The sequence below is a fragment of the Ursus maritimus genome, unplaced genomic scaffold (genome assembly GCF_017311325.1).
Source record: "Ursus maritimus isolate PB19 unplaced genomic scaffold, ASM1731132v1 scaffold_12, whole genome shotgun sequence".
Lineage (NCBI taxonomy): Eukaryota > Metazoa > Chordata > Mammalia > Carnivora > Ursidae > Ursus > Ursus maritimus.
In genome coordinates, this window is record NW_024423564.1 from 40,229,468 (window position 1) to 40,251,790 (window position 22,323).

The window sequence follows — 22,323 nt, forward strand, 5'->3', positions numbered from 1 at the left end:
GGGTCGTGAGATCAAGTCCTGTGACGGGCTCCGTGCTCAGCATGGAGTCTGCTTGAGCTTTTCTCCCTCTGCCCCTCCCCCTGCTCATGCGCTCTCTCTCAAATAAATAAATCTTTAAAAGAAAAAAAGATCATTGTAAATTTATGATCCAGAACAGCTTGGTCAAGTACAAGTATCAAGTACACTTGCAAAGAATTTGTATTCTGCAGTTACTGGGTATATTATTCTATAAATATCAACTAGGTCAGGGTAGTTGATTGTGCTATTTAGATCTTCTGTGTCTTTACTAATTTTTTTGTGTGGCCTAGCTCTTCTAACAGTCTTCAACTATGTGGATTTCTTCCTGTCATTTTTTTTCATGTAATTTCAAGCTCTTTTAAGTGCATATGCATTATGATAGCTTCTTTTTGAATTGACTCCATCAGTATGAAATTTCCTTTTGATCCCATTGTCTTGAACTTACCTGATATTAAAATAGCCACACCAACTTTCTTAAGTTTAGTCTGCATGATGTATATAATTTTCTAGCCATTATGTACTTTCAACCTACATCTTTATATGTAAAGTACCTCTCTTGGACACAGTATATAACTGGACCTTGCTTTTTTGAAAAAAATCAATCCTCGTAATATCTTTTAATTACAGTGGTTTGTCCATTAACATTTAATGTAATTATTTATATGAATGGACTTAAGTCTACCATTTTACTATTTGTTTCTGTTTGCCTCTTTTCTTCTTCCTCTATTACTCTTCCCCTGCCTACTTCTGAATGGAGTAATTTTTAGAATTTTATCCATTGACTTAAAAAAATTTTAACAGTTGGGGCACCTGAATGGCTCAATCAGTTAAATGTCTGCCTTCGGCTCAGGTCATGATCCCATTGTCCCAGGATCAAACCCTGTGTCAGGCTCCCTACACAGTGGGGCGCCTGCTTCTCCCTCTCCCTCTGCCTCCTGGCCCGTGCTCTCGCTCTCACTCTATCTCAAAATCATAAATAAAAATCTTTAAAAAAATGTTTTAACAGCTTTACTAATTGACATACAATAAACTACACTTTTAAAAAGTGCACAGTTTGGGAAGTTCACATTTGTGTGTATCTGTGACACGATCACCACAATCAAGATAATATATACATTACCCACAAAAGTGTTCTCAGACCCCTTAACTCCCTCCTTTCCTTGCTTTTCCCACCCCCGTCCCCAGGCAGGTACGCTTTTGGTCCCTGTAGATTAAATTTTCTATAAATGAAATCGGATCGTATGTACTCTTTTGTCAGGCTTCTTTACCCAGCATAATTATTTTTGAGATTCATCCATGTTGTTACATATATCAATAGTTCATTCCTTTTTAGTACTGAATATTATTCCATTGTAGGACTATCCCACAATTTGTTAACCATCTGTTGATGGATATTTGGGTTGTTTACAGTTACTATTACACAGAAAGTTGCTATGAATATTCACATACAAGTCTTCGTGTGAACATACTTTTTTTATTTCTCCAGTAGGTAAAGTATAATGGCTACACCTTATGGTAGATGTATAACTCCTTAAGAAACTGCCAAACTGTTTTCTAAGTGGCTGTACCGTTTTATCTTTCCACCAATAGTGTACGAGAGTTACAGTTTCTCTACATCTTCACCAACACTTGGTATGGTCGTCTTAATTTTAGACATTCTAAAGGTGTGTTGTGACATCACACTATGGCTTTAATTTACATTTCCCTAATAACTAATGCTATTGAACATCTTTTTGTATGTTTCTTTTCTACCTGTAAATATTCCTTGACGGGAGTATCTGTTCAAATCTTTTGCACATTTTGTTACTGGGTTATGTTCCATTAAGTTTTTTTTTTTTTTTTTAAGATCTACTTATTTATTTTAGAGACAGAGAGTGAGCAAGTGATGGAGGGCAGGGGAAGAGGCAAAGAGAATATCAAGATGACTCCCCACTGAGAATGGGGCCGGATCTCACAACCCTGAGATCATGACCTGAGCTGAAATCAAAAGTGTGACACTTAACTGACTGAGCTACTCAGGTGCTATTTTCCATTAAGTTCTGAAAGTACTTTATATATCCTGGATACAAGACCTATATCACATGCATAATTTGAAAAGATACTCTCCCAGTCTTTTGTCTTTTAATTTTCTTAACAACGTCTTCTGAAGATCAATAGTTCTTCATTTTGAGAAAGTCCATTTTATCATATTTTCCTTTTATACTTTATGCTTTTCTTGTTGTACTGGCCTAACCTACAATCACAAAGAATTTAACCTACATTTACTTCCAAGAGTTTTAGGTTCTATATTCAGGTCTTTGATCCATTTTGGGTTGATTTTTTAATATGACGAAAGTTCATATTTTGCATGTGGATAACAATTTCTCCAGGACCACTTATTACAAAAATGTATCCTCTCTCCACTGAAATGCTTCTTGCACTTTCATCAAAAACCTACTGACCATACATGGGTGGGTCTATTTCTGGACCCTATTCAGTCTGTCTCTCTTGATGCCAAGAACAGTTCTTCTTCTTTTTTTTTTTAAACTACAGTCATCATGCCACTGTCTTGATTAGTGTTTTTTTTTTTTTAAGATTTTATTTATTTGAGAGAGAGAGAGAGCTTGAGTGGGAAGGAGGTGCAGAGGGAGAGGGAGAGAGACAATCCCAAGCCGACTCTGCGCTGAGTGGAGCCCGATGTACGGGTCAATCCCAGGGCCCTGAGATCATGACCTGAGCTAAAATCAAGAGTCAGACACTTAACCGAGTGAGCCACCCAGGAGCCTGATTAGTGTACTTTATAATGAGCCTTGAAAAAGTTAGTTTAACTCCGATTTTCTTTTTTAAAACTTGTTTTGACTATCCTAAGTCCTTTGAATTCACATATAAATTTTAGAATCAGGTCATCAGTTTCTGTAAAATGCCTGCTGAGATTTTGATTGGGACTGCACTGAATCTGTAATGACATCTTGAGACTTCTAATCCATGAATTTTCCATTTTTTTACTCTATCTATATAACTCTCCATTTATTTACATCTTCTATAATTTTCTCAGAAATGTTTTGTTGTTTCCAGGATGCAGGTCTTCCACATTTTTGTGAGATTATCTGTAAATAATTCCATACTTGTTGATGCTATTTTAAATGATGTTATTTTTTAGAATTCAATTGATGATCACTTGTTGCTAGTATATAGAAATATAATTTTTTAAAGATTTATTTATTTGAGAGAGAGAGCGAGCAAGCATGTGCGGGGGGGAAGTGGGGAGAGGCAGGGGGAGAGGCAGAAGCAGACTTCCCGCTGAGCAGGGAGCCCGTGATCACAACCTGAGCTGAAGGCAGACACTCAAGTGACTAAGCCACCCAGGTGCCCCTAGAAATATAATTTACTTTTGTATTCTAATCTTTTTTTTTAAAGATTTTATTTATTTATGTGACAGAGAGACAGCCAGTGAGAGAGGGAACACAGCAGGGGAGTGGGAGAGGAAGAAGCAGGCTCCCAGCGGAGGAGCCCGATGTGGGGCTCGATCCCGAAATGCCGGGATTACACCCCGAGCCGAAGGCAGACGCTTAACGACTACGCCACCCAGGCGCCCCATATTTTTGTATTCTCATCTTATATCCTGCTGCCCGGCTAAAGTAACTTATTAGTACCACTGGAGTTTTTTTGTAGATTCCACTAGATTTTCTACATAGACTTTTATATCATCTATGAACACATTTCTACTTTTTCCATTCCAATATGGATGTCTTATTTCTTTTTCTGGTCTGACTGTACTGGCTACGGAACCTTCAATACAAAATCAAATAGAAGTAGGGGGAGCAGACATCTTTGCCTTGTTTCTGATCTTAGGAGAAACACATTTAGTCTTTTACTATTAAATATGAACTTAGCTACAGATTTTTCTTAGATGGCCTCTACGAGATTAAGTTTCTTTCCATTCCTATTGTGCAAGAGCAATTTCAGGAATGGATGTTGGATTTAATCTAATGCTTTTTCTGTATCTATTGAGATAATCATATGATTTTTATTTTTATTGTAGATTATTTTCAAATGTTAAATCAATTTTTACATTCCTAGGATAAACTTTATTTGGTCATGATGCATTATCCGTTTAACATACTGATAAATTCAAATTGATAAAATTTTGTTAAGTTTTGCATCCGTGTTTATGGGAGATAGTGGTCTGTCGTTTTATTTTTTTGTAACATCCGCTTTTGTTAACAGAGTAATACTGTTCTCATACAATGAGTTGGGAAGTATTTCTTCTCTTAATTTTCTGTAAGACCTCCCTCATGTACAACTGATACCATTTTTTCCTTAAATGTCTGCAAGAACTTTCCAGTGAAGACATTTGGGGCTAAAGTTTTCTCTCTGGGAGAAGACAACATGATGGAGGTGGATGGGACATGATTCCATGTAATTATTAACAAAGTCCTAACTTTTGTTGTTCAGTGCGCCTGTGGGTGCTTATTATTAACAATACTTTCCTAATAAAAGCAGGCCATGCGTGACTGTGTGTCATCACCAAGGTTTGTGAGTAATCTGTGTGCCTGAGATAAAAATAACAAGTAGCTCTAGTCCTGAGCTCTTACCTAAGTCACTGTGTCATACCTAGAGTTACCTATTAGAGATTTCTTCTTGTATAACCAATAAAACTTACCCTTCATTCTCAGAGCTTCTCAAACCTTAGAGTTATTTCTGGTTCATTCTTCTTTTAGATCTCCTAAATTATGATAGATTGTCAAGATTTGTGAATGTTTCTTTCAAATTTTTTCACATATTATTACTTCGCTATTTTCATTGCCTCCATAACAATACAGGTGAGCCCTTATTATCTCATACTTTGATTACAACAATTTGATGATCACACCTAAATCCAAATTTCAATTCTGTGCTTCCTAGTTAGGATTAAATAACATATGTGAAAAATTCTAGAATACCTAACATTAGTAAGTGCCCATAATTTTGATTAATTTCATTACTCATGGTCTCCCTCACTACTTTTTTTACCCTCTTCAGTAACAACCTACATTTCCCTGCAGTGAGCACACAATAAATCATTTTTGTCATCTAAAAGAGTAATACCAAAGGTATGAGAAAAATTTGAGCAATCTCACATAGGATTATAGGGATTAACAAATTTAGCTGAATTAACTCGCCAGAGGGAACTTCGGGAAACGTGTGTGTGTGTGTGTGTGTGTGTGTGTGGTGAAATGAAAGAAAACTGTGTGGGTTTGGTGATGGGGAAAAATTAGCCTGTCAAGAATAGTCCTGGAGAATAAATGAATCAGCTACCTTCATTTAATTTTTAAAAAATCTTCAAATTATATCTTGACTTATTTATAGATGCAGAATAAATTTAATTTATAAATTTAGGATGAGTAAAACCAGTTAAAATAGTCTTTTAATATCATTTCAGTATTCTGAGCTCTCATTTTGAAAGTCTCTGAAAATTTGAATAGTACTAACTTTAACTTTTTTTAATAAAATATAAGCAAGTGATCCTTTTCTGAGTTTGCTCTGTTCTGCATTTTGAGGATAAAAAAAGTTGTAGCAAAATAAGTTTACTGGCTTTTTGTCTTACAGACTTCTCTTTTAAGGTATAGATTACAAACCAGTTTGTAAAAAATTAGTTTTAAAAAAATAGTTTTGAAAAAGTTTCAAAATCAAGCAGGCAAATATCTATAGGGTCCCTTTACATTTTTTAAAATTATTTTTAGAAATTTTATTTATTTAGAAGGAGAGGGACAAGCAGACTCCACACTGAGCGCAAAGCCCAATGCAGGGCTGGATCTCACAACCCTGAGTTCACCACCTGAGCCAAAATCAAGAGTCAGGTGCTCAACCGACTGAGCCACCCAGGCATCCCAGGATTCCTTTATAAATTTTTAAAAGGTGTGACTCTGCCTGGTAGAAACAGCATTATATTCCAATTGCTAACCCAGATGTCTTTCTGTGTTAAAGTTAAAGGTATGAATTTGACTACGTTTGGTTCATTAACTTCACAAGAAAGGATTCTATTCCACAGTCCTTGGTTGTATTGTCTTATCAAAACTATCTCACTAATACATCCTTTGATCACATATGAATAAAATGATGGTATTAATCCAAGCTAACATTTATAGAGCCTTTATTGTACGCCAGGTAATATGCCAAGTGTTTAACAAGCATTATATCATCCACTCCCCTCAATAACCCTCTAAGGTAAAAACTATTATCAAACCCTCTCTCAAAATTTCCAAGCCCGGTAGTTTTAAAGTTCTTAAAATATTAAGACAAGAATAATATCTTTGAGTTTATCTAATAGGTTTGAAAATCTAATAGGTCTGAAGTCTGTAAATTGTTACAGATGGGACACCTGAGAGTTAAGTAACTTGTCCAGGACCACACAGCTAATGAGTGGTGGACACAGGATAAAGACAGGCAATCTGACTACAGAGTCTGCAGTCTTACCCACTGTATTATGCTGATGCCAAAAAAGCATACAACTGGCCTGTCTGGGGGAGGGGGAGAAATACCAACCGGCTTAGAAGGCTTAACCTACTAGTGTGGCCAAATTATTTGAGAACCATAATTCTGAGCAGTAGAAATATACTGGAATCTCAAAAGAAATGACTGAAAGTATTCTCTCCATTTAATGAATTTGTAGTCTTGAGCTGGCAACTGGCAGTACAACATGGTGCTGGTTTTTCCCCATGTGAGCACAGCTTTTACTTAAGCAGGTTTATTTTCTTTTAAATTGATATGTGCTAGCAGTTATTCTCTTAGAATTGCTTGGAGTTAAGGAGATCCCAGAGTTAGGTTATTTACTGAATGAAAAGCAGTTAATTCAGCTGGTGGTGGTTTAGAATTCATTGAGTGAATTCATTCACATGTGATAAAGTCAGGTACTGTTTCCTCTGATTTTAAAAGTGCCCAAGTCAGCAACATGCAAGTTAGCAGTCCTCTTGTAATTAATGATAGTGAAAAAATCCAGTAACAATATTCACACATCCGCCATTCTCTTAAGGAACAACCTCTCTCATCATTCTGCTGAATTGCCAAGAGTCCAGAAGGCTTCTGAATTTATCTAACAGAACATTATTTAACAGTCCTATGCTAAACAAATTCACTTTTAATTATATAAGGATGGAGAATTTTGGTTTTATGAGGGATTTTTGAAGTATATGTGATTCCAACAAAGTCATGACATGGACTCTGAAATGTTCAAAAACTACCTGAATGTCACACATGTTAGTGAATCTCAACACTGAACCATAAATTAGTTCATCAAGGAAGTTCCTGTGGAAGGGAGTCCAACAGTCCTGACATTTAGTCAAGGAATGGATCATTATGCTCTCTAAACTGCAGCTGAACGTTTTCAGTTTCCTTAAATCTTCTCCTTTCTGTGTCCTACCACCCTCTCTCCATCCTCACTCCACGATGTCCTAAATCCTCTGGCCCCTCCTCCCAGGAGGGCACAATGACCCGCAACTCTGTCCAAACTGCCTACCTCTCATATATCAGCCAACTGGGGACCATGTCTTGGACTAAATAACAGCTGCTTAATATGTAAATGATCACAGCTTTTTGTGGTGCAATGTGTATTAGGATATAAAAATTCCAGATCATTAATATAGAGAAATCTGATGCATTTCTATACACTAATAATGAAGTAGCAGAAAGAGAAATTAAGAAAATAATCCCATTTACAACTGCACCAAAAAGAATAAAATCCCTAGGATAAATTTAACCCAGGAAGTTAATTTCTGCATATGCTGAGAACTATAAGACGTCGATGGAAGAAATTGAGGACGACACAAACAAATGGAAGGATATAATGCTCATGGATTGGAAGAATTAATATCATTCAAACATACAAAACATACCCAAAGCAATCTACAGATTCAATGCAATCTGTATCAAGATACTAATAGCATTTTTCATAGAACGAGGACAAATAATTCTAAAATTTGTATGGAACCACAAAAGACCTCAAAAAGCCAAAGCAATCTTAAGAAAGAAGAAAAAAAAATGGAGGTATCACAATCCCAGATTTCAAAACATATTACACAAAGCTGGCACAAAGCGAGGCACGTAGATCAACAGAGCAGGATAGAGAGGCCAGAGAAAAAGCCACACCTATATGGTCAATTAATTTACAACAAAGGAGGCAAGATTATACAAGAGGGAAGACAGTCTTTTCAATAAATGGTGTTGAGAAGACTGGACAGCTACATGCAAAAGAACGAAATTAGTCTTTTTTTTTTTAAGATTTTTTTTAAAGATTTTATTTATTTATTTGACAGAGATAGAGACAGCCAGCGAGAGAGGGAACACAAGCAGGGGGAGTGGGAGAGGAAGAAACAGGCTCATAGCAGAGGAGCCTGATGTGGGGCTCAATCCCACAACGCTGGGATCACGCCCTGAGCTGAAGGCAGACGCTTTAACTGCTGTGCCACCCAGGCGCCCCCTTTTTTTTTGAAGATTTTATTTATTTATTTGAGAGACAGAGATAGCGAGAAAGAGCACAAGCAGGGGGGTGGGAGTGGAGAGGGAGAAGCAGACTCCTTGCTGAGCAGGGAGCCCGGCTCAGGACTTGATCCCAGGACCCTGGGATCATGACCTGAGCTGAAGACAAATGCTTAACCAATTGAGCCACCCAGGTGCCCCATGAAACTCTTCTTTCTTATACCATACATAAAAATAAACTCAAAATGGACTAAAGACCTAAATGTGAGACCTAAAACCATAAAATTCCTGGAAGAAAACACAAGCAGTAATCTCTTGGAAATCGCCCTTAGCGATGTATTTATGGATATGTCTCCTCAGGCAAGGGAAACCAAAGCAAAAATAAGCTATTGGGACTACAACAAAACAACAAAGGAAACACAGCAAAGGAAACCATCAACCAGCAAAAAGGCATCCTGCTTAATGGGAGAAGATATTTGCAACTGATATACCCAATAAGGGGTTAAAATACAAAAATATGAAGAAGTTATACAATTCAACCAAAAAAGCCAATCTGATTGAAAGATGGGCAGGGGACCCAAAGAGACATTTTTTTTCAAAGATGTACAGAGGGTCAAAAGACCTATGAAAAGATGCCCAACATCACTAATTATCAGGGAAATGCAAGTCAAAACCACAATGAGATATAACCTCACACCTGTCAGAATGACTAAATATCATAAAGATAAGAAATAAGTGTTGGCGGGGATGTGGAGAAAACATAACGCCAATGCACCAGGACTGCAAACCGGTTCAGCCACTGTGAAAAATGGTATGGAGGTTCCAGTGCCTGCCATTCTAACTGTCATATCTCACTCAAAAAGATACATGCACCCCTATGTTTACTGCTGCATTATTTACAGTAGCCAACATATGGAAGCCACCCAAGTGTCCATCAATGGGTGGATGGATAAAGAAAATGTCACACACACACACACACACGAATATTACTCAGACATAAAAAAAAAAAAGAAAGAGATCTTTCCATTTGGGTTTACAGGGCATTATGCTCGGTGAAATAAATGGGAGAAAGACAAATACCATATGATTTCACTTATATGCAGAATCTAAAAAAACAAACGAATAAAGAAACAAACCCAATAAATTCTTAAAAAACAGAGAACAAACCAGTAGTTGCCAGAGGGGAGAGAGCTAGAGGGATGGGCCAAATACATAAAGGGAATTAGGAAGTACAAACTCCAGTTATAAAATAAGTAAGTCATGGGAATGAAAAGCACTGCGTAAGGAACACAGTAAATAATACCGTGTATGGTGACAAATGGTGACTACACTTATTGTAGTGAATATTGAATAATGAATAGAACTGCTGAATCAATGTTGTACGCCTGAAACTAATATAACACTGTTAATTACACTTCAATTTTTAAAATTGTATTTTCAGGTTCAATTTTGTCCTAATTTTTCATAAACTCTCTCTCATACAAAAATTTCCAAACCCGTATCTTTTTAAATTTGGAGAAAGGTTAATACAAATATATTTTAAAGTCTTTCAAAATATTCTACTAAAGCTTTTGTTGCTTAAGGACCTTTGTAGTAAAATGTTCAGAATTCTATCCTGATGACACTTTCACAGTTAACTGCTGATTTAAAAAAAAAAAAAAAGATTTATTTATTTGACAGAGAGACACAGCCAGAGAGAGAGGGAACACAAGCAGGGAGAGTGGGAGAGGAAGAAGCAGGCTCCCAGTGGAGGAGCCCGATGTGGGGCTCGATCCCACAACGCCGGGATCATGCCCTGAGCCGAAGGCAGACGCTTAACGACTGAGCCACCCAGGCGCCCCTTAACTGCTGACTTTCTAAACACATCAAGAAGACCATGATGGTGGAGAAAGCACTGGAGTTAGAACCAGAAAATTTGTCTTAGGGTTTCTGTTTGGGCTGTTTATTAGATGCATGGTCTTGAACAAGCCAGTTTACTTCTGTGCACTTCAGTTTTTTATATAAAATAGGAAAAATAATGCCTTTCTCATTATATTGCCCAATAAAATGGACAGCGTCCTCCTCCAGAATGTCAAGATTGCATCTGACAGTCTCCACCGCTCCTTCACTCTGAAATCCTCCTCACTTGGCTCTAGGACACCTCTCTCTCCCTGTTCTTCCATATCTCTGACCATTCCCTGTGCCTCCTCTGAGGGCTTCTCTGCCTCTGTTTCTTCAATGTTGTCTGCCCACATGTGTTTCAGTCTCTGGCCTTTTTTTCTCACTCTACACTTTTTATTCAGCGATGTCATACACGTTGGTAGTTCACATTGCCTCTTTAGCCTCATCTCTGTCCACACCTTCCTCCCATTCTATCATCCCCAAGGAAAAACGGGCACACCTCAAGCCTTTGCACAGCTAGCTCCCTCAGCTTAAAGTTCTGCCCATTCCCTTGTCTCTTAGCTGACTCCTACTCATCTTTTAGGTCTTAGATAGTCATTTTTCTCCAGCAAGTCTTCCTTGACTCTCCTGTGTTTCCACTGCACCCCCACACTTACCCTGACTCTAGCATTTACCATAATGTATGGTAATGAGCCACTTTCTTGAATGCCTCCCTACCAGAGTGTGAGCTCTTTGAGAGAACAGACTGTAGTTTATGCACTGCTGGACCGACAGCCTGTGGCATGGGCCTGGCATACAGAAGACATGCGGGATAACTGTTGACTGCATAAGTCAATCCTGCCAACTTTAAGGGGAAGCACTTTATAAACAGTTACAGCTTGTTTGGATATAATGTATTACTAGCATTATGATTCTCATCATGCAGGAATACAATATAAATAGAACACACCATTTATTATTACACAAATATTTATTAAGCATCTGCTATGTGCCAGGCACTCTGCTGAGCATTGAGAAATACAGTTCAATGAACAGACAGACGCTCTCCCTAGTCTCATGCTGTTCACAGTCTCTTGGCCAAAACTCTCACCAAAGCCTTGGAACAGGATTTTTAATGGTCCAGTCTGCTTTATTATCTACACGCACAGGTAGGGTTCTTTTTTTTTTTTTTAAGAATTATTTATTTATTTGAGGGAGGTGTGGGAGGGCCAGAGGGAGAGAGAGAGAGAGAACCTCAGACAGACTCCCCCCCCTGAGTGCAGAGCCCGATCCGGGGCTCGATCTCACTACCCTGAGATCATGACCTGAGCCCAAAACAAGAGTCGGATGCTTAACGGACTGAGCCACCCAGGCGCCCTGACACAGGTAAAGTTCTAACATCAACCATCTCTGATACGGAACTGAAAGGCGGCAATGCACCGTACCCCCACTTTCCAGTTAGACACCCAAGATAATGACCTCCATTCTCAAACTACTGTTTGCACTTCTCTTACATCCACCCAGATTTTCACCTGTACATCCGGTAGACTTTATGCTCCTTTCCCAGGTTATAGCAGATTGGCTCCTCTCCAGTGCCTCAATGCCCATGAACTAATAAATTATAATTTAAAATAGACCCCAAAAGCCATCATGGAAAGATTTTTAATATCCACATAGCAATCATCAAAACGGAGAAGTCTAAAAGATCCCATTCCTTTGACCCAACTTTTATTTCCTTAATGAACCAGAAAGTTCATTAAGCACTTGTGTTAAAATCTGCTATTGGACACTTGCAGATTTTCAGATTAATCTTTTGGGAACATATTCTCAAAATCCAAATATCCATTCAATCTTTGACTAATTTTATCATTGCCTCCCATTTTCATGCTTTTTTATATGCTATTAGTCAACATTTCACCCACTAGTCTATAAACTCAGGTGGAATTTGCTGATTTAGAGCAGAGACCCCAAACCCCCTTCAATTTCATATAAAGTTACCAGATATATATTTAGTATCCACATGTACCACTATCATTTTGATTAATAAACTTATAAGACAAGAAGCTATTAAAATTCAAAGTATCCACTTTAACAGTGTTCTCTTCTTCAGAATCCTAATAAACATTTGCGAATTATCAGGTCTTTTCCATAGGTCCCAGAATCCAAGTGTGGTGAGTACATAAAGTTACCTCAGCTTCTATGGGGAAGCTGTTTTAATGCAGTTTCTTCAAAGTTCTTACCAGAATAATTATTTTAAGTATACATGATTAGTAAAATGAGGTTTAAAAAAGTTCCCATGGTAACTTCTAGCCATGATTCCTTTGATTGCTCATAGGGTAACAAGTCACATTCTGTCTTCATCAGGCTCACCGACTCAACTACTGCATGCCCTACCCCTCTGTGCTCCTTAACTCTGGTCACTCCAGTTCTGAGGACACTAACTGCACAGGGCAGCATGGTCACAGCTAACATTCTCATCTGGGCTTATTAGGCCTTCTGCAGCCTCCCTCAGACCTGGTTTCCCTTCCCATTCCTTTAACCTCTTACCTAACATACACATTCAACAGCTCATTTTTTTTTCTAAGTTTTTGTTTATTTAAGTAACCTCTACACCCATTATGGGGCTCAAACTCCCGATCTCAAGATCAACAGTCACACACTCCTCCGTCTGAGCCAGCCAGGGGCCCCCTTCCACGACAATTCTCAAGCCACTTTTTTTTTTTTTTTTAAACCAGTGAGGTATTTTCCCAAACTAATTATAATAGAAATCATGATTTTCTCCATTAAGCCCTAAGCATGAATGTTTTCTCTCCTTCAGTCTCTGACACTCTAAATGTGCTTATTAGGCTTCTAGGCATACCTGGCATAAACTTTTACATTTTTTATATGGTTAAACATCCCAGATATATCCATCTAATCTATCTTCTTTACCTTTTTATTATGGAAATTTCAGATACATACAAAATTAGACTAATATAATGTACCCTCATGTACCCATCCAGAAGCTTCAGCTACTGCTCACTTTTTCCATCATCTTCAACAACACAAAGTCTGTTTCGTTTATTTTGTACCATCTCTTGCAGCATAACGCATAAGTACTTCCTGGGTGTTTATCCTCATCCTTCGGCTGCAGCCACCACATCCCAGGTGCCACGCAATCCAACCAAGTCCCTCAGTCAAGCCCCTTAATTCTTGCCTTTTATTCTCTCTTGGGAAGATGTGAACTACTCAAAGAAAATCACTAACTTCTCATTTGATGAAATCGTTAATAAAATTAAGTTACATATGTTAAATGAAAGGTAAGGATATTTTTAAAGCTATGGTATATTGCAGGAAAGACCTGGAGTCTCTATACAGAATTAAGGAGGAGAGTGGAAACTAACAACTAAATCCCTATAATGGGCCACACGGTAGCTGGTTTGCACGTTATTTCGCAGATTTAGAGGTTAGGAGTGTGGAAGAATTAAGAATAAATGGTAAAAGATGAAACTAGCTGAAATGAGTATTCATTCGTTCAAGAAACTTATTGAACCTCTTTCCACAATGGGCTAGACATAGTGCAAGGCACTACAAAGATGAATAAAATCTCTATTTTTAATTTTTGGGGGGGTGGTGGGAGGGGAAGGGGGGATATAGAATCTTAAGCAGGCTTCATGCCCAGCGCAGAGCCCAGCAAGGGGCTCAGTCTCATAACCCTGAGATCATGACCTGAGCTGAAATCAAGAGTTGGACGCTTAACCAACTGAGCCACACAGGCACCCCTAAAATATCTCTTTTTATGGAGCTCATAGTCTAGATGGGATAAAAGATAATTACCAATATAATGAGGCTAACATGTTTAGTTAGAAAATGATTCATTTAAAAAACATCTGAAAGTGTGAACACATAAAAATAAGTTCTCTAATGTTAAAGAAAAATGCCTCTAGTAGAAGAAAGCCTATGAATTAGAGGAGTGGTTCTCAAACTTTCTGAGCTCAGGGCTTAATGTCTGGGCCATACTGAGAAGCCTTAGAGAGCTTTTATATAGATTATATCTACAGATATTTAATATATTGCAAATTAAAATACTTTTCCCACTCTTCTTTATTCAGTATAGAGACTCCAGGTCTTTCCTGAAACGTACTGCAGCTTTAAAAACATCCTTATATTTTTAAAAAATCCTTATATTTTATTTATATATGTAACTTAATCTTATTAATGACTTAATCAAATAAAAACTCACAATTTTTCTTGAGTGGTTAAAGTCTTCCCAAAAGAGTCATTTAAAATAACAAATCCATTATATATCAACACAAACATTTTATGAAAAATAACTTTTTCAGGGGCGCCTGGGTGGCTCAATTGTTGGGCATCTGCCTTCGGCTCAGGGCATGATCCCGGCATTCTGGGATCAAGCCCCACATCAGGCTCCTCTGCTGGGAGCCTGCTTCTTCCTCTCCCACTCCCCCTGCTTGTGTTCCCTCTCTCGCTGGCTGTCTCTCTCTCTGTCAAATAAATAAATAAAATCTTTAAAAAAAAGAAAGAAAAATAACTTTTTCAAAATAAAAACAGTAAGAGTAGCATTGTTTTATATTTTTGTACATCTCTTTAATTCTAGCTTAATAAGAGACAGATACATTCTCATACCTGCTTCTGCACTCAAACTATTGTGATATGTTGTTCTGACTGAAGTATTTAAAGATATGACCTCATACAGACCATATAATTGGAAAAGGAAGGGCTTCATAGGCTCCTAAAAGGTCTTGGGGACCCAGGGATTCTAAAACCACATTCTGAGATTGGCTGAATCACAGGAAAGAACATTCTATCAAACCATGTCAGTTCTCATTCCACAAAGGGAATAGTTGGACTGAGCACTCCCTCACTGTTTTAAAACAGAATGCTACATGAAGTTATTTTAATAACTTAATTCCTATAGTCAGTAACCTGAATGTCAAAGGATTTTACATGGGGAAGCTCAGCCTTTTCCTAATCTAGTATTAAGTGGCTTTTCTTCCGCGTGCACAGGCAGATGCGATGTCCCTGGCCACCTTCAGGGGGCAGCAGCAACACAACAATTCAGTCCCTCTGCACTGTTCCAAGTGTTTAAGATTGCAGACAACATCGGAAACCGGGGATGTACTGTATGGTGGCTAACATAATTGTTTAAGATTGCAGACAACATCGGAAACCGGGGATGTACTGTATGGTGGCTAACATAATATAATAAAAAAAAGTAAATAAATAAATAAATAAATAAATAAATAAATAAATAAATAAATAAAAGATTGCAGACAAGCCAGATGAATTGTTATGAAGAATGAGTAGAGAGAAAACACCAAAGGATAAGTTTAAACAGGGAGCTCATCAACAAGAGCTTTATCATAATACGGAAGGCTGGGATGATGAAGGCGTTTAATGATTCCGTTCTAACATATTACTCATTCATGTCAAATGAAGACAACGAAGTACCCATCGTAGGTTTCAGTGTATTGCAATATTACTACAGCCTACGGCATATTGCTGTATGATTTATCAAAATGTTGCATTTTTTTCAAATTTGACACGTTTGGTCTGTATTTATAATACAGTATTTTTGTGAAAAGGAGAACGTACTTTGTACCAGACGTTATGCGTGGCAACGGAATACAAAATGTATGAAAAAGCCTTTGAAATCAAGTAGCTTTGTTGGGAGAAACAGATGGGACCACAAATAATTATAATACAAAGGATTAAGTGCTATAACAGCAGTATATATGCAGGGCTATAGAAACATGGAAAAGTTGTGGAAAAGACAATGAGGGTGAAGGAGGGGGTTGAGGTTAAAGAAAGTTACAGAGTTGGTGATATTTGATTTAGACCTTGACAGATAAATAGGATTTAAGATAAATAGATTCCACAACATTCAGACAAAAGAAGCAACATGAACAAAAACACCAATTCCTGATGCCCATTGTAAATTTGCGGAGCTGTAAGTTATCCACCAAATCCATGGTGAAACTAGAAAGACAGGCTGGGCACGGACTGGGAAGATTCCTAAATGTCCTATTAAGATAGCTTAGATTTGGGGCGACTGGGTGGCGCAGTCGTTCGGCGTCTGCCTTCGGCTCAGGGCGTGATCCCGGCGTTATGGGATCGAACCCCACGTCAGGCTCCTCCGCTATAAGCCTGCTTCTTCCTCTCCCACTCCCCCTGCTTGTGTTCCCTCTCTCGCTGGCTGTCTCTATCTCTGTCAAATAAATAAATAAAATCTTTAAAAAAAAAAAAAGATAGTTTAGATTTGATCTTATAGGCAGTGAGCATCCAGAAAAGGATTTTTTAAAGCAAGCATGTGAATCAGATACGTATTCTAGAAAGAAAAAGCCTTCTGACAGTGCGCAGAAAACTGAAGTAAACGGGGGAAGACTACAAGGAAGAGCACAAGCACAGTGGTCTTGGCAAGAGAAGAGCCTGGACTGAGACAGTGGCATTACGAATGAAAAGTTGGAAGAGACATTTCCGAAGTGGAATTGACAGGACATGGTGGCCCATTCATTCACTTATTTAACCAGTGTTTATCAAGCGCCTACTATGTGCCAGGCACTATTCTAGGCTATGGAAGGATGAAAGTGAACCAAAAGACAAAGTCCCTGCTTCCAGGGAATTTACCTTGTAGCCGGGGTACTGCTGCAAGAACTCTGGCCACTTATATTCGGAGAGGGAGAGGAGAGAAGAATACTGTGAAGAATTAACTCGAAGTTTCCAGTTGAGCAAATGAGTAGACAAGAGCTACCGTTACTTGAGATTAAACTTGAAAGTATGTTTGAAGGGTCAGAAAATGAGTATAGTTTTGAACAGGTTTTACTACCTGTCAGAATTACATTTGGGGTCTGTTTATACATGGATTAAGAATCATGGATTTTGGGGCACCTGGGTGGCTCAGTCAAGCGTCTGCCTTTGCGTCAGGTCATGATCCCAGGGTCCTGGGATCGAGCCCCGCATCGGGCTCCCTACTCAGCAGGGAGCCTGCTTTTCCCTCTCCCACTCCCCCTGCCTGTGCTCTCTCTCTCTCTGTCAAATAAATATTTTTTTTAAAAAAATCATGGATATTTAGAACTCTTTATCTAAGGACCTTAAAGATCACTTAGTCCAGGGAACCTGAGTGGCTCAGTCAGTTAAGCATCCTACTCTTGGTTTGGCTCAGGTTGTGATCTCATGGGTTTTGGGATTGAGCTGGGTGTCCAGCTCAGCGCTCAGCAGGGAGTCTGCTTGAAGATTCTCTCCCTCTGCCCCCCCCACTTGCACACATGTGCCCACACGTGCACTCCCTCTCAAATAATTCTTTAAAAAAAAAAATATCACTTAGTCCAACCCCTTCATTTACCATATGAAAAAATAGGCACAAAGAGATTCAGTGACTTATCCACGTTGCAAGCTGTTCAGCCACAGAACAAGGAACTAGACTCTAGGTTTCTTGACTGTTACCCAACTACTCATTTCACCTTATCATTCTCCATTTTTACCTAATATAAGTACATAAAACATATATATAATATGCCCAATGGTAATATTAATATTGGCATCAATAGGCATAGCAATTAGTGAGAGAAGCTTCAAGAAGCTTTTGAAAATGACTTAATAGCCTGACAAAATGTGTTTAAGAATAGAGTATAATTTGGGGATGTTACCATCTCCAGGCTGAATATTAAGTTATGACGCTCAAGCTGTGAGACAATATGTAAGTCTCACAGAATGTAATACTAAGTACAACAGATCTAAAAATACGCATGCTGATATTTCTGTTCTAGAATTATTGTATCTATGTTTGACCTCTGTATTTTCTAAATTTTCTAAATTAACTTTTTAGACATGCAATTAAAATATTCCAATTAGCAAATAACACAGGAGTTAAGAATTTTAAAAATCATAGCTATCATTTATAATAACTGTTTCATTGTGTTAATGTGTTATCTCCTTTCTCAAGGAACAGAAATGTCAAGACGGTCAGCTTTAAATCTGCATTTCATTAAACTCAAGTAAATTCTTTGTCTCCACTTTTAAGACGATTTTATTTTTTAAGATTTTATTTATTTGAGAGAGAGAGAGAGTGCACAAGGGAGCACAAACAGGGGCACGGGGAGAGGGAGAAGCAGATTCCCCGCTGAGTAGGGCTGGACATGGGGCTCAATCGCAGGACTTTGGGATCATGACCTGAGCTGAAGGCAGACGTTTAACTACTGAGCCACCCTGGTGTCTCTTGAAGATTTTAGAATACTTAACTATATACTACAAGGAAATGTTAAGATCTCTTTACAGTCTTTGGAACAAATGTTGTTTTGAGCTTTATAAAATGTGAGCCTAAATTTTTATCATTTTTCACTTTAGCAGAAATATACACCTAAATACAATGTAACATTACATTCAGTTAAGGAAGATCATAACCTTATACTTTAAAAATATTCTATGGGGCGCCTGGGTGGCTCAGTCGGTTAAGCGTCTGCCTTCGGCTCAGGTCATGATCCCAGGGTGCTGGGATGGAGCCCTGCGTCGGCCTCCCTGCTCAGTGGGGAGTCTGCTTCTCCCTCTGCCTTCTCCCCCTGCTTGTGTTCTCTCTCTCTGGCAAGTAAATAAATAAAATTTAAAAAGATAACTAAAAATATAAAACCAGTCATAAACCTTGTCACAATTCAAAAATATTTTATCTGTGTGAAATAGTGAGTTTTTCCGACCAATAAACAATTCCTCACTAATAACCAGGAATCTTTTTTTTTTTTTAAGATTTTATTTATTTATTCGACAGAGAGAGAGACAGCCAGCGAGAGAGGGAACACAAGCAGGGGGAGTGGGAGAGGAAGAAGCAGGCTCATAGTGGAGGAGCCTGATGTGGGGCTCGATCCCATAACGCCGGGATCACGCCCTGAGCCGAAGGCAGATGCTTAACCGCTGTGCCACCCAGGCGCCCCCATAACCAGGAATCTTATTTTCCACCTGCTGTGCTATTCTTCTCTGTTAACAATGTACAACACTTTGCACTCCTATGACTGTAGGTGAGAGTTCTCAAAGAGCATTCAGCATGCTACAAGCCCCTTAAAAGAATGCTACTCCACTCTGTTCTTTATCCTTAACGTCTCACACAACTAGGACACGGTACCAACTCAATTCATATTTGAGCGAGTGGATGAATGACAAAGAGATAACAGGAAAACTCTCTGATCCAAAGTCGTAAAACTTATGACTAACATCTCCAAAAAGAGGGCTGATGATGAGGATGCATAAATGAATGAATAGAAGATAAGATCGAGTGAGTTTACATTAAACTAGGTATCATGAAAACCCAGCAGTTGGTTTCCCAAGCCCATGGACGTGGTAATCTCTGGAGGAGACTGGGCCTCCTCACCCTCTCTGCGGGTGGAAGATGACCTTTCAAGGAAGGGTACAGCTGGGAGTGGGCAGACCCAGGCCTCTGGCCCCAAACGAAGGGAGGGTGGGGAGGCAGAAGAAGTTAACTTCTCTTTATGGTCAGTCTCTAGGGGTTAAAAAAAACCTCTCCTACACACTTCTAGGGTGGAGTTTAAGAGTTCCTAGGAAAGATTTCTTTCCCAGAAATACTACCCTATGCTTTCTGTAATCCCACCAGTTCAGATGTTTTACTTAACTACACATGGTCCCTTCCAGCTCAAATTGACACCAGCAATTAGTGTCAATGAACGTTAACCTCTTCTTCTCACCCCCACGATCACATTATTTAAGAGAAGGATTGCTAACCAAAATCTATCTACAGCATTTCAAGTCCAGGTTCCTGACGCCGGGTCCAGACTTTGCATCCGATCCCTTCAGACTTGCCTCATACGTCAGGGGACTACTGCATACTCAAGCGTCTAGAGTCAGGCAAAGTAAATGTAAGTTCATGTCAGGGAGTGTCACTGGCAGGTAACACCAGTGACTACAGGTTGAGGTAATAGGGAAGGTGGAGACGGTGTCAGAAGGGATATGTGTGACCTGAGCGGGAAGCAGCTACCTAGTCCCAGGGTACTGCTGCTATGCAGAAACGACCCACTTTTGCAGGAGAGGCTGGAAATCCTTATCACAAAATGTACCAATTTGTAAGTATGCCTGTGGCTGAAGACGGCTTTCTGGCTGCCAATTTGTGGCCCTGATCTAAAGGAACAGGCCGCACTGAGAAAATGGAGAGACAAAGGGAGGCCTAGTTTGGCCTGAAAGAAGGCACAGTCAAAGGGGAGGAAAGGACAAGAAAGAGGCACAGAAAGGAAGGTAGAAGTCAAATTTCACCAACCTCAAAACGTGGCCCAGGGAGCCCCAATCTGTCTTCTAATCTGACAGCAAAAGGAGATGACAAGAAGGGGAAAAAAAAAAAAAGGAGGCGTGGGGAGAAAGAGAAGGGGTACTGAACACTTACTGGCCGGCAGATACTGCACCAGGGGCTTGCCCACGCGGTCTCCCGGAGCTACGGCCACGCGAGGGAAAAATCCTGTGCGCAAGGGAAGGGAGGAGACCTATCAAAACACCAACAGTACACGTGTCCTGTTTTGAAAGCCCCCTTTTCCATTCTTGATCATTTTTAACCATACCTATAATGTGGTTATAATAACTTTAGAACAAAAACATTTTACTAGAAGTTGGATGTCAGGGTAAAAATCCACTCACCCTAGAGTGTAGAAAGTATACTACTGGAAGGCCAGCCAAATTACGGACTGAATATTTAAACAGAAAGAGAAAATATACCAATTCTAAGTATATGTAAATAATATGTAATTTTGCAATTACAAAACCAGAAGAGAATGTGAAAGAAACTACACAGGTGATACAGACCACGAACTGAATAAAGAAGAACAGAAATGGGGGAAATTATTAAGAATGTTGTAGGTCATTTTCCCTCGAAATTATAAAGATTACCGAGACATTTTCTGTGTGTATATGGCCCACACACTATAAAATGTACGGAGTCCTCTCTTCCATAAAAGCTTCTAGACACCTGCGCGTCTGTTACACGTTTTTCTACATTTACTGCATTGTTTTCTTTCTTGTAGGCATGTGTTTTTATTTAAACAATACCTTTATTTGCCTTTAGGGGGTTTCAAAAATAACAGGTTTTATTATTTTTTTTCCTAAATGAAGTATGTCATTTTAGGTCACTCGGCTTCCAAGCAATCTAAATCCCCAATTAATCTTCCAAATATACATACTCAGTTTGCATTCTGTTCACAAATGAAACCCTAACCTAAATACTTCAAGTGTAATTTCAGGGGAAAAATACTGTTCAAAAGCCTAGATAATGCATTCCTTTGTTGATGCTAAATATAGCCCTCTCAAGATGACATACATTTTGACAATGATCAGTCTTACATATCAAATTTTCAAAAATAGCATAGATTCCATTGAAGGTGAGGAAGAAAAATTGCTATTCAGTACAGTTCAGCCTAAAATGGATGTAGAAATGTGAATCTTCTATTAAAACTGAATTATACCAATACTGTAGTGAGGGAAACTGGATGTAAAAGAATTTTGTTGTGGTTTTTGCTCAGGGCTCCTTAAGGAAGTTGTTGCAGATAAAATACACAATTCGCCACATTTTTATTTAAATTATCCCAGTCAAAATATAAAAGATCTTCAAAAATAGGGGGCTAATACCTGTGAGGATGAATCTTAATTATATTAAATAATCAAATTTCATTTATATTAAACATATCTCCCCAGAAGACAGTCGCTCCATTTGATTAATTATGCATTTTTCCACTTTCGCACACCTCAAACTCAAAAGAATTTCAGAGACTTAGGTGTACTTTGGGTTTTCTTATGGCAGTTATTTAAGCTGTACAAGGACGGACGGGGAGGGGGGGCATGATGAGGTTCACTTAATGACGTGTGACTAAGATGGTATAAAAATACTCGGGTTTACTTAATGGTACTACCCAACACATAGCTATGCTGTGACTCGCAGGCCAGTGGGCCCGTTACATAAATTCATTAACAAACTTTAGCTGATGAATGATGCTCCCATTGCTTTGCTCATGGAACTATTTCTTATGGCTCACT

The 22,323-nt window shown here is 38.7% G+C and overlaps 1 protein-coding gene across 4 annotated transcripts in view; it reads right to left on the reverse strand.

The window, feature by feature from the left end:
- NEXN (nexilin F-actin binding protein) overlaps window positions 1-22,323 on the reverse strand; it is a 48,744-nt gene that overhangs the window by 25,408 nt on the left and 1,013 nt on the right. For 3 of the 4 annotated variants that reach the window (XM_040627119.1, XM_040627115.1, XM_040627118.1), the window contains exon 2: window positions 20,687-20,758. The exons of the other annotated variant lie outside the window; for it this stretch is intronic. The gene's annotated coding sequence lies outside the window, so the exon portion shown is untranslated. The remainder of the gene's footprint in view (window positions 1-20,686; window positions 20,759-22,323) is intronic. 4 annotated transcript variants of the gene reach the window in all.